Genomic DNA, 16,831 nt, shown 5'->3' with positions numbered 1-16,831 from the left:
TATATTCATTAGTTTGTTGTATTTTTCAGATTCCACATATATGTGATATCATATAGTATTTGTCTTTGTCTGACTTATTTCACTTAGCATAATGCCCTCCAAGTCCATCCATGTTGCTACAAGTGACAAAATTTCATTATTTTTCATGGCTGAGTAATATTCCTCTGTGTGTGTGTGTGTGTGTGTGTGTGTATACACACACATACCACAACTTCCTTATCCATTCACCTGTTGATGGACACTTAGGTTGCTTCCATATCCTGGCAATTATAAATAATGCCACTATGAACATATGGTATGTGTATCTTTTGGAATTAGTGTTTTTGTTTCTTTCAGATATATACCCAGAAATGGAACTGCTGGGTCACTAAGTCTTATTGATGTATCACTTAAATTCATACAGCACTCCTATGCCTATTTTAACTGACTTGTTTCAATCCCTAATCATTCTTTACATGGACTATTGCAATAGATGCCAACATCTGTCTCAGCCCTACAACTCTTCCCCCAATGATACAATCTCCAAATTATTTCCAGGAAGAGCTTTCTAAACAAAAATTCGGCATGTCCTCTCCAAGCCTAAAATTTGTAAGTAATTTCCTATCCCTTGAGTGTAAAGTCCCAAATCTTTTGCATGACATTTGACATATTTTTTTTCTTTTGAATATGATGTAACTGATTGTTATATGAGTTCCATGTCCCAATTATATGGAGTTTCTTAAAATTCTCTAAATATGACTTATTTTCTCACAACTTGATGGTCTTTTAAATTCATCTGTTTTCATGTACTCACTGTAATTCATATTTGTATATGGAAAACTCTTTTTTATCTGCAAAGATTGTCAGGGAGAACCTTTAATGTAATTTCTAGTCCAACACTCCTTAGGAAGCATTGGGTTTTTCTCTACAGGGCTCCTGCAAGTTCATTCCATACCTCTGTTAGAGCACAGCACAGCACATTCTAATTGTTTATTTTCTTGTCTGTTTTTCTATGAAACCTTGAACTCTTGGAGCTAAGCACCATTTGTCATTGTATTTCTGATACTCTCATTGTGGCTGGCACATAGTAGACAAGCAGTGTTTGTTTTGGAATGAATAGTGAGAAAGAGAATTGCTAATGCAAAGACTGAAAGTTATCTGTATATGACGTCAACCCAGCTTGTTAAAAAGGAAAATTTCAGAGAGTTAATTGTTTTTGTTTGCAGTTATCCTAGTGATAACACGTGACTGATTTTATATTTGTTTTGGTCATCTTATTTTCTTTTTCACTTGGATACTTGATTTTGCTTTGTGGTTTTGTGTTGTTTTTCTTCTCTGGAATGTATTTAGTAACAGGAGACAAAGTGGCTTTATCTTAAATAAGAATTTAAGTCACTAATCAGGAAAACACAATTGAAAACACATTTTTAACAAAAATTGTATATTAATTACTTGATATTAAGTGAATGTATATTCTCTTTGACTTAAAGGGAGATTATAGAGATAGAGTGAACTCAGGAGACTATCTTCTATAACTTATTTCCAGCAAAAGTACAGAGGTGTTGCAATTATCAGGATAGGTTAGGTCATGTTGTAGTAAAATGAAACAATTCACCTTTCCCAAAATTGCAAGATCTCAGAGATTCAATATCACTAAACTTCTATTCTCATTTGTGCTACAAACCCCATGCATAACAGAACACCTCCACTCCACACAGTTATTCAGGGATCCAGGATGACAATATGAGCCCATACTGGAGATGAACCTTTGGGAACCTAGGGCCTTTGCCAGAGGAACAAAATAGAAAGGGAATGGAGAATTGTGTGTGTTTGCTTTCTGTACTCAAAACCTAGAAGTGACACACTTCACTTAGATCACAGTTCAGTGGCCAGAAGTAGTCACATGACCTTGCCTAATGCGGGGGTCTGAATACATAAGGGAACAAATGCAATTGTTTGTGAGCGTTTCTTTCTGCCACGTTATTATGGTACCTGTTTCATAGATTCTTATAACAATGCAGTCTTGGAAAAGTTAGTAAAATTGGTGAAGAGGCAGGGAGAGAAAAAAAAGACCTTTCATTTCTGTCTTTCCAGTAAGCAAACTGCTCTTCATTTGGGATTAAATTTCTAAGTCCCCTCTCTCAATCACTCTTTCTTCCTATCTATCTATCTATCTATCTACCTATAATATCTATGTATCATCTCTCTAGACATTGCATGTCTACTGAATTGCATATAGAACATTAAAGGAAATATAAATATAATAATTAAATGAAATAAAAATTTAAAAGTAATACATTATCCTACTTTTTTCATCAAGATTTTTTTCGCTCTAAGATACAGTATCCAACTGTACCAACTGTTTATAAACATAAAAGAGAACATATTGGCTGATAGTATTGAAAAGTTCAGGCATTGGCTGCATTGACTTGAGGCTCAGCTCTGTCCTGTTGCTCTAATAATGTTGTCAGTACCTGGGCTCTTCTTTTATTTCCCATCTCTAGATCAACTCTGCTCTATTGAGGCTTTCTTTCCAGAAAGGCTCTTTTCACTAAGTGTTCCTTGGTCATCTCTACTCCCTACCTGCTCATTAAAAGTGAGGTTATCACCCCAGACCGGTTGGAACCAGAAGGTTGATGATGCCATCAACCTCCTACTTACCTCCCCACCAACCAATCAGAACAATGTCCACGAGCCAATCACACCCTCTTTGAACTTTTACTATAAAACTTCTCACTACTCCCTCCAAGTAGGGACACATAATTTTGAGAGCATTAGCCTGCTGTGGCCCCCTTTGCCTGGCAAAGCAATAAAGCTATTCTTTTCTTCTTCACCTAAAAAAGAAAAAAAAAAAAAGTGAGGTTATCAGGAAGATTACATTAGCTATTACAGGCAGCGTGCAGAAGGCCATACACTTACTTAACATTTTCTAAATGTTAGTTATTCTATCTTTGCTGTTTTAGAAAGGGTCCAGAAAGAGAATTTCATTACCGTGGCTAAAATCAAATGCTCCAGGCTTAACTAGTCAGTGTGATTAGTAGATCAAATATTGTGAATGGCCAGACCTATGTCATTTGTCCAACCTTTGAGCAGGAAGGGATGTGTTTGTGGTCAGCTCTATCTGACATTCTTGGACTGACTGTTGGGGAGGGGGATTCCTTGGAGGGGAAAGTGATCCTGGGAAGGCAAAACAAACAAACAAAATGCCCACTCTGCCTGATATGCCTCAGACATTAGCATGTTCATTTGGAGCTGTGCATTTGCATATATAAGGTATACTGACGAATTCTCATTTTCATTTAAAATATATCTATCAATGTTTCATACGTCATTCAAAATTAACAATTATAATGGAGAAAAATATTCAAAGTGAGTATAGGATACTTAATATTTTAAGTCTTGGAGGAGTAGAGTTTTCCTTCTGAAATAAAAATAAGTATTTTTATGTCTTTGGTAGTTAATTATTTATTCAAACTGTAACTTTTTTATTTGCATAGATGAATCTATATTGTTTCCCCAAAATACTAACCTTTTAGCAGCAAAATGTATTAAGTATTTCTTCCTGGCAACACTCTTCCCTGCTCCCACTGTGTTTTTACTTAGGTTAAAAATTTCATAAGCCATTGGTTATTGAAAAACATATTTCCAGGTTTTCAATATGATCTCAATGTTTATTTTTATAAAAAAGTCATATTAATGGGCCTTCCCTGGTGGCGCAGTGGTTGAGAGTCCGCCTGCTGATGCAGGGGACACAGGTTCCTGCCCCGGTTCGGGAAGATCCCACATGTTGCGGAGCAGCTGGGTCCATGAGCCATGGCCGCTGAGCCTGTGCTCCACAACGGGAGAGGCCACAACAGTGAGAGGCCTGCGTACCACAAAAAAAAAAAAAAAAAAAAAAAAAAAAAAAAAGAAAGAAAAAGAAAAAAGAAGAAAAAAAGAAGTCATATTAATGGATTATTATTGTTTAAGTGCTTTACTATCATGGGAAAGAGTAGATTATTTGACTAGGTGTTTTTAAGTATTAGATTTGTAATTTCATCAGGAAATTGGATACAGTTTGGTTCAAATCTAATTAAATTAGATTTGGGGCATGTGCATGTTTGTTAAGGCAATCTACTATGCTATTACCTTATTATCAATTATCTTAAAAAATTAATACTATAAACATCACACCTGATTGCAGTTTTCTAAAATCCTAAACATATACATGTGTATTTAAATTACTATATTTATCTACGGTAATTATGTTTACAATCATTTTATTCATACTCTCTCAGATCTACAGCGATCTTAAAATATCTCTGGAAAATGTTTGAGGTATGTGTCTTTTCATGATGCAATCACTGTTATAGTATTTTTGCTCCAAAAACGTTCATCTTAAATTAAAATTTAATTCATTTTATAATGTAAAACCCTAAACAATTTCTTATACTGGCAGCCATTATCAGAGGTGATTTCCTTGGATTCTAAGTGAGATCTTGATTTCAAGTGGAATTTTTGTAAATTATTTTAAAGCATTTGTGATTTCTGTTTTTGGTTTAACAGCTGTTTTCATCATTTCCATATGAACTGTTATTTATACCTTAATGTTAAGCTTCTGGGAATTATTTTCCTTACTGTACTATCTCACAATCATATTCTAATATTTACAGTCTCCTCCAGCCCTCTCACCACCACCATCTTTTCATTTCCATTACAGTAGCCTTTTCACTATTTTTATTACTAAAAAAAAATCACTCTGTATGCCAATATTCTGATATTCTTATTGCTCAGAAAGACATTTCTCCATTGGCCAAGACTTAAGGTTTATGGGGGTAAATAAACTCTGCCCCTACATTCTCAAACTGGTCTTTTTTACTAGAAGAAGGTCCAATTAATTTTATGTTTCTAAGATACTGAAGAATAGCAGTAATACATTTTCATTTATGAAATGGAACAGTCCTGAACCATGACCCATCTGAGAGTTTCCATCTCTCATTTCTATGCTCTGTGACAGTATGCTTGGTGCCAGAGGAGAACTTTCAAAATATTTCTGTCATGTGAAAGCTGCAATATAGTTCTCACAGAAAGAACTCTTCTAGTATCAGATTTATACAACAAAGCAAGAATAACATTGTGTACTCAACAGACACCTGATCATTTCTGTAAGGTGGTACATTCAGATTTGGAATCAAGCCTTCAGATTTTGTGTTTATACTTGGGATCATAACAGTTCATAAAGATGGCCATAGTTATGAAGAACAACAACAAATCTTTAAATAACATTTTTAAAATCTAAAATGTATAGTGGATTTTTCTATCTGTTCATAGAATACCTACAGTAAACCTACAAAAGTGTAAATATCCCCAGGCTCAGGGTTGAGGATACATATATGAATCAAGAAGCCAAGCCCCAAAACCATTTCTGTGAAAACCAAGCAAGTACCATAACTTCATGATTTAACATTAATAAAGTGAGCATTTTTCCCCCAGTTCCAACACTACTTAACCTGGAGTTGAAAAGAAGTTAAAAAGAAATCCAAAACCTCTCCTGAGTTGCTTTAGATTTTTCCCCCTTATGACACTGTAACCAGAAAATAGTGTAGGATTTTGTGGAAAGATGAAGGGAATGTATCAGGGATTGAGGGATACTCTAAAGCTGCTTTTAACTAAGTCTGTGGGGTAATCTGAAAACTAGACCCTCCAGCCTAGTGTCAGGTATATGTTAAACCCCTGTTTTAATTTACAACCCATAATTTAGTTTCCTTGGCCATGATTCATAAATCCCCATTTCATCCCACGACTGCTGCATGATAATGACACTTTCTCCGGAGCAGCTTCTATGACTACTAAGCCTGCTTTTTAAGCCATGATGGCTTCCACTTAGAGAATTCCACCCAATGCCAGTCTTGACAAATGCATAGCCTTATTGAAAATGTGCCAGTGCCTCACATTGTTATGCAGGTCCATGGTCATTAAAATTTTATCATATAAACCCTGCTGTCTGCACAGAAGAGGAATTGAAAATGTTGGCAAGGGATGATCACATATTTTATCAGAATCTCCTAAAAGGGAAAAGCAACATGTTTAGAGCAGGAAGGAATCAAAATAGCATCACCTTTAATTTAAATATAACAAAATGTCCAAACCTCTGAAATTGACATTTATCTACTACTGTTCATTTTCACATTTCCCTTGAATGTCTCAGTTTCCCAAAGTTTCATGACAGTCTGATGCAGTTGCAGTAATATGATTTTCATATGTTTCTCTTGGAAAGCTGGTATTAATCAAAGGATGTCCTTGAGACCTAAAGGCAACATGCTATTGATTACAGTGTTGACTTATCAAAAGGCTGAGAGATTAGTGGGTTTACAACTTTATGTAGGAATAGAGATTTGAATGGCTGGAAACTTGATTTGGTGAATTGTACTTTAGCTTATAAATACAGATAAAATATGAAACAGTGGGGCAAAACCAATCTCACAGTACCTACAACATTTTTGTGAAAGGCACATTTATTCCCCTCCAAAATATTCCTCCTTACAGTTGTGTCTGAATACATTTTGTTTATTGTGAGATGTGGCATTTTATGTTTTTCCTTTTTAGATTTAGAACAGACAGTGACTCTCCTAAAATGCTCCTGTGCTGTTCCAATTTCTGACAATGACATGAGTAACCACTTTGAAAAGAGAAAACCTATCAGAGCTTCGAAAATATATAAGAGTTGTTCTTTTTTGTCTTATTTTAACATTTTATTGTTTGGAACAGTTTTAACGATTTATATCTATAACTTTTCAAGGTTAAAATCAGAGTGTGGTCAGATAATTTTAAGTAGATGAGAAAATCAACCAAGAACAAATGTTGGATTATGTGCTAAATTTCTAAATATTTGTATTATTTTATGAACAGATAGGAAAACAGTTCTCATCCTTGGTAACCTGGCTGTAAGTAGTGCTGTGGAAGTAATGATACGTTTGCTCCGATATATGTTTTCCTCTTCAGTCTTTTGAGATTGTTGTGGAGACAAATTTGGTGGGGAGATTTCTTGATTCAAAGCAAAGTTAATTAATCCATGTTCAAATTTACCTTAGGTGCCTTCTCATAATTATCATCCATTTTTTCCCTAACAAATCAAAAATTAATATATAATTTAATTTTCATAATATAATTTCAACATATAGTTTAAATTATATAATTATACTTACATATTTATGTATTTGAAGCAGTCTTCATTTTTGTTGAAGTCCAATTTCTGAGTTTAGTTTTAAAAGGTTCAAAAGTTAAGAGAAGCATAATGTTGTAATGGACAGCTGCAGGTGTTCGCTTAAGAAATTAGAAACTGTGTATTAACTCTATGAACATAATTCAGCCATTAAGGGAATTCTGAGTAAATACAATAGAATAATTGAAGTAGGGATTATATCTATTAATGTACAATGTATATATATATACAAGTAAATGTTATGTCTAGCACATCCATATAAGAATAAACCTTGATAGGACATTTTGGAAAGAGACACATGCCCTCTACGTGACTTGCACACTTTGGACTGTACATACCTGCCTGCCACTGCATCCTGTGGCATACCTCTGGTGTGAAATCTAATTGTGAAACAACTGAGCAAATGTTTCAGCTTTGAACTTCAAAAATGCCATGAAGAAATTAACAATTATTTGATAATTATTGAACCAGCATTTTCTTCTCTTTAAGCATTATGTAATAACAAGGTATGCCTGTACAGATACATGAATATACATATATGCATATGTGTATACGTGTACACACAACAAACAGAGCACAATATTTCAAGACCACTATATTCATTATGTAATCATAACAAAGTGAATCAGTCATATATATACATCTATTCTCACATCCCTTCCCTCTATGCGTCTCACTCTCTTCCACCCTTCCTATCCCACCCCTCCAGGCGGTCACAAAGCACCGAGCTGATCTCCCTGTGCTATGTGGCTGCTTCCCACTATCTATCTACCTTACGTTTGGTAGTGTATATATGTCCATGCCTCTCTGTCGCTTTGTCACAGCTTACCCTTCCCCCTCCCCATATCCTCAAGTCCATTCTCAAGTAGGTCTGTGTCTTTATTCCTGTTTTACCCATAGGTTCTTCATGACATTTTTTTCTTAAGTTCCATATATATGTGTTAGCATACAGTATTTGTCTTTCTCTTTCTGACTTACTTCACTCTGTATGACAGACTCTAGGATGTAATTCTTTTCTGTAGGAATGAAATATTATTCTAGGATTGACTAAGATAGTAAAACAAATAGACTAAACTTTCAGCAGTGAGATATCTCTGAACTTACGTGCATTAAATTATACTTTGAACAGTTTAAATTGTTCAGAACAGATAAAATTTTAAGAAATGGAAGAACAATCTAGCATGAAAAATTTAGACCTAAACAATGTCACAGTATATTTTTCAGAAAAAAAAATGTTTACTATATTTATTCCTTCAGAGTTGGTTCCACCATGTAGTTTCCTGGGCCCAGGATAACACAGGTAGAGCACAGATATGTATTTTACAGTGTCCATTAGTTTGTGTTTTTGTTTTTCTTTAACAAAACAAGCTGGAAGATCATTAGTAAAATCCCACTTCACCAATAATGAAGATTTTGGTATGAATGTCATAGGCAGGATGAATGTATTGAAAATGTAATGAACTGGCCTTAGATTATTATATATGTATGCTATTGTTCACAGTTCAAATAGTATAAAATATATGAGTATATTGCTGTCCATTTTATTTATGAAAATTAAAATAAAACACCATCCTTTTCAATTTTGTAAGTTGTAACGGTGATTTTCTTATAAAATAATTTGAGTCTGAATTTCTTCCTAATCCTTGCTGTCTTCAGTAAATAGATGTCTCATTTATTGTTTTGTTTATCAACACTGAATTGAAATGCACATTAAGTGTTCAAAAGATACTGAATGTCTTGCTTCACAGACTGTCTGGGAATGATTTCCAGTATAAGAAGACTCAATCAAATATTCCTTAAGCAATAAAGACATTTAATAATTTCATATCACAGATATCAGAGAGGTAGGCAGTTTCAGGGACCAGTGACTCAGTGATGTGAATATAGCATTTGTGAAGGGTAGAATTTTCAAAATTCTCTTGTCCTCCTTTAAAGATCATAAGATACCTGTCACAGCACTGATTATCATGGCTTCACACCCTTGTTCCAGGCAGAAAGACATTCTTTAAATCAACATACCCTCATTAGCACACCCTTCCAACATCTGTCTTCTCAGAGATTGGATAAGAGCATTTTTTCCTATTAATATTCAATTTTTTTCCTTCAGTCCTTAGTATGTCATCTGTGACAGATGAACTCAGCCCCTCTGTATCTTTGAAAAAACACTTCCTGAACATTGGGTTAGTTCCTTTTTTCCCCCTTCATTATTACCTTTTCATTGCTTACCTGGTGCTCTCATATATATGAACATTAACTTTTCATTGCAGTCACCCACAACTCTAACATGGAAAATATTTCATTATCCTGCTTCAAAATCCAGTAAAAAGATAGATGTACTATTTTATATTAAAGAATAACAAGAAAAAGAGAGTAATTCTCATTGGTATGAAGGTGGCTATTATATCCTCCTTATCTGCACATTTATGTTGAAGGAATGGCAAAAAAAAAAAAAAAAAAAAAATGCGGACCAAAAGTCAGGGTAGGGTATTCAGCTTGTATTCCAAGGGTTTCCTCAGACCTATGTAATTTTTTTTTTTTTTTTAACAATTTAGACGGAAACTTAGCAAACAGACTAAAAACATGGGCCAATGTTAGAATTCAGACACTCAGATTTTGCAAACTACAAAAGCCATTCTGATAGATCCACAACTAATAAATGATTCTGACTGTTTCAAAACATTGCTTCAAAACAGATTGCTGTACTTAGGAGGCAAGCTCTTCAAATTGTTACTCAGCAACTTGCCTGGAACAGCATCAATCCTCATATACGTATTAAAAACTATCTTCTTAAATGTTGTGCCCTTTATACAATATAGCTAATGGTACTCATGCTTTCACAGTTTATTTTTAACTCAAACTAAAAAATAACACAGACATTTGTCCAAGTAGTCTTTTAATGAGTCTCATTCAAACTGTGTCAATAACATGTAATAACATTCTGGGTTTACGTATAAACCTTAGGACAAAGGAGACCATTTCTTTTTTAATATTCAACAGAATTTTTACATAAATACAAACTATATTATACTTCTCTAAATTGAAAATATTGTCCTCTTAAATGTTTCTTATTAAAGCTGATGTTTTAATTAAAAAAAAATTAGCAATTGCTTTCACATCTAGTCTATGATTGCTGACTTTTCTAATAACTTCCACTGGAAGCCCAATGGCTAATTGCAAAATTCTTGCCAGTACAAGTGTACCTGTGCTCTCTGTAGAATTGTTCCTCTTATTAAAACTTTTGTGAACATTTGTTTTGAAATTATTTTTTCCTCTATTTTTCATTGGCAAGTTTCTACAAAATCATATGAAGTCTTAGTAAGACCAGAAGGGCTCTGTCTCATTGAAAAGTGTAGTTTCCATTGGTAGCTACTCTTAACTCTGTAATAATAAATAAAAAAACAATACAAATATTGTTAATTCTCCATCAAGTACCCTAGCAAGGCAAATATTTCAGACATAAATAATGGAAAAGGGATCTATAAATACTCAATGAAAAATGCAATATTTTATAAAATTATATTTTAAACATAGAATAACAAGATATTTTGGAGGGCACAAGTGTTACTTGGATTGGATTTTACAGGTAAGAAAAGAGTTAAAAGTTCTGGAAGAAATTATTATTGTAAGTTGCAGAAAATATGGATAATTTTTAACTTCATTATATATACATATATTTGAATTATTTGAAATAACTTGTTTTTTATCTGTTTGCTCATTACAAAAATATGGATGTTTCCAGCTTTAGATTACACTGTGTTTTCATTATCGGTTCTTTTCTTAACACCTGCTTTCAAAGTAGTTTATGGCTGAAAAAAAAATAAATAAAGAGACAACATTACAGCTCTCTCAAAGCTTTATAAATGGTTCCATTTTTTCACTCATTTATGCTTTGAATACAAAGTCAGTGTGAAGCAGTAATTCTTTTTCTTTATTTTACTCTCAAAATGTCAACTATGAAAACATAGCATGTAATTTTAGGGCTAGTTAGTCTAAGTTTGCTGTATCAGTGTTACTAGTAGTTTGAATAGATTACTGTGAGTGACTTGTTTAAATACTAAATAAATAAACTTACTTTAGGAGTTGTGGATGTATTAGACTTTCTTATATCTGCTACTTTTTATTGTATTGTCAAAAAATTGTAATTTTTCTTCCTAAAAGTCATCAGGTAACCCTTAATTAGCAATGGGAGAAGAGTGGAGGTAAACTTTAACATATAGAGGGAGAGACTCTCAACCGGCAGGGTAAAGGCTCTAAGGAGGTATGAAGAGAAAACTAATCTTTTCATAAAGAGTATTTCAGGGAGAAGGCACCTGGATTCTGGCAGAAGTATACTCAATCTCAGTTGAAATTACCTACTCTGTGAAAGAGTGCTGGGTCTTAGAGGCTCTTCTAAGCAGTCTGAATTATGGGAACAATTTACTGTCTTCCACTTTGCTTATTTGTGCTCATGGAAGATGTTTTGCTATTGGTCTAAAGCTATAGGTCCAATGCAGGGTACACCTGGGACATTTCTTCTTTTACTCATGCAAGACAACATGCAGTCTTTTTCTGATAATGGGCTCACTAAGCCAGCAAGAAAAGTGGCTGGCTCAAAAATTGTGAAGTTGTGAGTGTCTCAAGGCCTCTGTCATTTTTACAATGATCTTGACAGGAAGATAAAGGGATTCCAAATATTATTTATTAAACTGAGAAAGTTACCTGGAAAGAATGAAAAAATAATTATAGAAAACCAAACTGAAATCTTTGAGTTTGGGAGTTGAAAAATGGAGAGTAATGAGAGGTTGCACTAGGTGATTAGTATTATTTATGCTTAAATGTTCTCACCAGAATTGCAATGTGTTTTCCTGGTTGGAAAAAAACAACGAATAAGCATGGTTACATAATGCATATTGATCATTCAAAAGCACATTGTAAACTAAAAGGCAAAACAACTTAGTCAAGACTCTTAAAACACAGGCGGGGAATTATGCCAGTAAAGGAAGCTGCTTTGTAGGAAACATAGGGATATATTAGCTTTTGAATGAAGAGCTTAACCACTGAAGCACTTTTTAGAAGGGGTGGAAAGACAGCAGATCTTGGAAAAAGTAGATAATTCTTTATGGTTGAGGACAGGCTTCCACGAGAGTCTACATAGGATATTTTCAAGAATTACATAATTAGAAAGAGTGAAATTTTACAAAAGACAGTATTAACATTGTTTTTAAGAAGTCATTATATTTTTCTCATGATTCTAACTTTGCACAGCTTTTTACATATAAATTTCATCTCAGGACAAATTGGAGGAAGATATATTCTCCTCTCTTTCTGCTCTTCTTTCCTGATAAGAAAAAATGTCAACGGTTTTTAAAGTATTTTATCAAAATTATAATTTCATCTGTCTTGCCTTGATATTATGAGTTCCATGACAGCAGATCACTTTTTCATTCATTTTTGCATAATCAGTGTTTAAGTCAAAATATTTATTGAATAAATCAAGAAATTGATAAAAATATATTAACAGACTTGTTTAAAATTACAGAATTCATATAAGCTATTTTTATAAGCTAATTTGATTTCAGGCCAACATGATTTTGCCAGAATTATCTTTCTGATTAATTCAACTCTAACAGTCAACCTTTAAGTTAAGAAAGAATAAAACTGTTTGAAGATGTCAAAATTTGTCTAGCCCTTATTTAAATTTATAGGTAATCCATCAAAATTAAGGTGTCATTTATTCTAAGGTGTCAAAGTGTGTGTATTGTAAATAGGTATTAAAATGACATATTTTTCAATGTAGAGAAGTAACAGGTATTATTAAAATATTTAGAAGAAAGACATATTAAGAATGAAAGTATAAGAAAGGAAAGTTTAAAACTTGTAGTCTCATAAGTCTTAGGTTAACTAACTTTAACAGTTAAACATCTTTATATTTTTCTCTAAATTTCTCACTTTAAAAATGAATTCATTCTATGTATATAGTGTTTTGCTTATTTAAATGCAACCAGCTAGCACATTAATCCTTAGCAGTGCTCAAAAGTACTGGGAGAGAATTGAGGGACTGTTTGAGGTAAGGGAGAAAAATGGAAATTATCTGGGAGTGGAAATGAAAACAAAACAAAACAAAAGAACACGTGTAATTGAGGAAAAATGGGAGTGAGTATCAAGAACAAATTCACCTGTTTCATCATTTTGCTTCAGGTACACATTCTATGAATAATCTACAGAAATGAAAATGAAGTTCTTCTACCTGTGGCAACATGGAAGAATCTTATAAATATGATATTGAATGAAAGAAGCCAGTTACCAAAAAAAAAAAAAGTACAATTCCATGTCTATAGAGATTTTTAAAAAGACAAAGGTAATTTATGGCGTTAGAAGTCAGGAAAGTGGTTAGGGAGGGTGTTATAACTGGGAGAGGGGACAAGGGAGCTTTTTTTAATGCTGATAGTATCCTATTTCTTGATCTAGCTCATAGGATGACAAACATTTTCTGTAAAAAGCCAGATAGTAAATATTTCAAGCTTTGCAGGAGAAATAATCTGTCTCAACTACTCAGTTCTATTCTAGTGCAAAGGCAACTATAGATAATATGTAAATAAATAGGTATTGCTGTGTAAAAAAAAAAAAAAGAACTCATTCTATGCATATAGTGTTTTTCTTACTTTAAAATACCTAATAATTGTTTATCATAAAATGTTTGTTACTTTTTTTTTTCCACAATTCATTTACTGAATTGAAGAGGTGATTTAACCACAGATTACGAGATAAACCTGGGAGAGAAGAGTTCTCGCTTTCTCTCCCAGGAGACAGTTGTGTCATGGGTGCTTGTAAATTTTCCAAAATAGCCATCTGCGGTTGGGCAAGCTGGGTCTGAAGCTGGAGACTGGCATACATACATTCTAGGAGTTCTAGGTATTCCTTGGCTTGTGGTCAATTCCCGAGGGCAGCTTTGTTGTTGGGATTTTCAGGAAAGTAGCTAGTGGGGATCTTGCTTGAAGATTAATAACGCTGCAGGAAGGTTTGTCTTGACAAAGAGGCACAGCATTACCTCCCTCTTTGGCTCTTCTATTAGTAGGATGACTAGAATGCTGCTCCATCTGAACACCAACATGTGTGGTGCCTGCAGTGTTAATTGAAAGCCTCAATCCCAGCACCCACCCTTGTAGTTGATACACATGCGCAGTCATTTTTTGCTTTTTTAAAAGAACATAGCACAAAAGATAAAACATAGGCACAAAATCAGCTAAACAGTGGTAACACTATTGCTATATAGTATAATACTATAGTATTACATAGTATTATATAATATTATAGCATTATATTATATTATACTATTATATATAAATATATGTAGTAAAAGCACACACATATATATATATATATTCTTTAACCTACCTTTCTAGAAAAATCCAAAATGGATTTATTGAGGTAAGACTGACAGGGAATAAGATGCACATGTTTAAAATGTAACTTGGGGGGCTTCCCTGGTGGCACAGTGGTTGAGAGTCCACCTGCCGATGCAGGAGACTCGGGCTCGTGCCCCAGTCCGGGAAGATCCCATATGCCGCGGAGCGGCTCGACCAGTGAGCCATGGCCGCTGAGCCTGCGCATCCGGAGCCTGTGCTCCGCAACGGGAGAGGCCACAGCAGTGAGAGGGCCGCGTATCGCAAAAAAAAAAAAAAAAAAGTAAATTGGTAAGTTTTGAAATGTGGGTATACCTGCGAAACCATTACCACAGTAAAAATAGTGGACATCTCAAACATCAACAAAAGTTCCCTCAAGCCTTTGTAACCACTCCTTCCCACCTTGCCCTAGTAATATTCAGTTTACTGTTTCAAAAATGGAATCGCTTCTTTTTTTTTTTTTTTGCGGTACACGGGCCTCTCACTGTTGTGGCCTCTCCCGTTGCGGAACACAGGCTCCGGACGCACAGGCTCAGCGGCCATGGCTCATGGGCCTAGCCGCTCCGCGGCATGTGGGATCTTCCCAGACCGGGGCACGAACCCGAGTCCCCTGTATCGGCAGGCGGACTCTCAACCACTGCGCCACCAGGGAAGCCCATCAAAAATGGAATTGCTTTTAACTTAGCACATAGTGGAATTCAACAAGTGGGAATTAAGTAAATCGATATTAATTTCATGCTCCGATGTGATTTTTTTCCAAAGAGAATATTTTAATTTTTGATGTCAATGGCAAGATCATAATTATGTACTGTTGAATGTGCTCCTGCGGTCTAGAGAGAAAAATGAAACAAAGGAGCTTCCATCAATAGAAATAGAGATTTTTGAATACTTAATGAAGAGTAAGGAAACATTCATATTAGTTTTTCTTGGTCATCTCATGAATTATATTTGAAATGACTTGGTTTTGATTTTTCATTATATTTGTCCAATATTCTAGTAGTGTCCTATAACACATGGCTTGGTTTTTCACAGAAGAGTTAAGATAAAACATACTAAACCATTTTCACATGTCCATTTAGAAGAGAAATTTAGAATACAGTACCATAGTAAACAATAACTTCTTCCCTAGCATGTGTACACACACACATACTCACACAGACACACGTTTATTACATATTTTACTGATATAAAGAATGAATAGCTCACAATTTACAAATAACATACTTCATGCTAAATTTCATATAACCAAATGATTCTTACAGAATATTTTCATTTAACTGGCAAATGACAAATGAGTATACTTCTGACATGAACCTTTCTGATATTTTCATTTATGTTAATAGGCAAAACAGAAGTAAAAGAGAAGTAAGACATATTTCAGAACTTCACTCATTCATCAACAATGTAAGCATTTATTTGTTTAATCAGGTAGTAGCTTTCAAATGTTGGAAGAGCATTTCATCATTTTCTTCTACTATGTGCAAGTAATGGCTACAGATATGACACATTTTAAGTTTATTCTGTATTAATATTTTCTCCATCACTCTCAAGTTTAGATAATCAACAAAGCACTAAATCAAGCCCTGCATATTTGGTAATTTCTATGGTGTGAGTCCTTCAAGCTACCAACATGATATCACAGAGCATGGAGTTGAAAAGGGATGCACATACCGTGCATTACATACTATCTGTACCATACACTTGCAATAGATGGAACAACTTTGAGATCATTGACAAGAGTAAAAGTTGGTAAAGCTATGATTTTAATATAATTTACTAAATCATAAGTTCTTATATATTATTTTTTAACAATGACTGTGTTTAGTAACTGGATCACAAAAGTCCTGAAATTTTAACAGGTTTTAACAGCTCCAGTGCACAGTTGCCCATAGAGTGTTGCACTCCTAAACATGGAAATTATGACCAATGGCCATTGAGTATGGTGAGAGTTAGCTAATTCTAACAGAAACTTTTGCTCTTTAATAGTTAATCATCTGTTTTTGGTCAATCTTTGCTAAAGTTAACTAGTTTTCACCAGACTATAAAGTTCTGTATCGTTTGATCTAAAAGATTCAATGTTTTCCCATCATCCATTTACATTAAAATACACTGATTTGAAGGTAAAATACAATTTCTCATTCGGTTGGCTTCTTGATAAAGAAATTAGAGTAGTACATGGACTGACAGTTGCATGCAGGCTTTGTTTTTTGAAGGGCCAAGAAAACAATTTTGGTAACCAGAGCTACTGTTATCCCCATCACTTCTCTTC

The 16,831-nt window shown here is 34.1% G+C and overlaps 1 protein-coding gene and 1 pseudogene across 1 annotated transcript in view; one reads left to right on the top strand and one right to left on the bottom strand.

Annotated features, from left to right (window-relative positions):
* The window catches only part of LOC132477773 (TSSK6-activating co-chaperone protein-like), a 64,440-nt pseudogene extending 50,184 nt beyond the window's left edge, over nucleotides 1–14,256 (bottom strand).
* The window catches only part of PCDH9 (protocadherin 9), a 989,662-nt gene that overhangs the window by 208,629 nt on the left and 764,202 nt on the right, over nucleotides 1–16,831 (top strand). The gene's annotated exons all lie outside the window — the stretch shown is intronic.

The sequence above is a fragment of the Mesoplodon densirostris genome, chromosome 17 (assembly GCF_025265405.1).
Source record: "Mesoplodon densirostris isolate mMesDen1 chromosome 17, mMesDen1 primary haplotype, whole genome shotgun sequence".
Classification (NCBI taxonomy): Eukaryota; Metazoa; Chordata; class Mammalia; order Artiodactyla; family Ziphiidae; genus Mesoplodon; species Mesoplodon densirostris.
The sequence above is the reverse complement of the archived record's forward strand: the minus strand, read 5'-3'. Positions and strand labels throughout refer to the sequence as shown.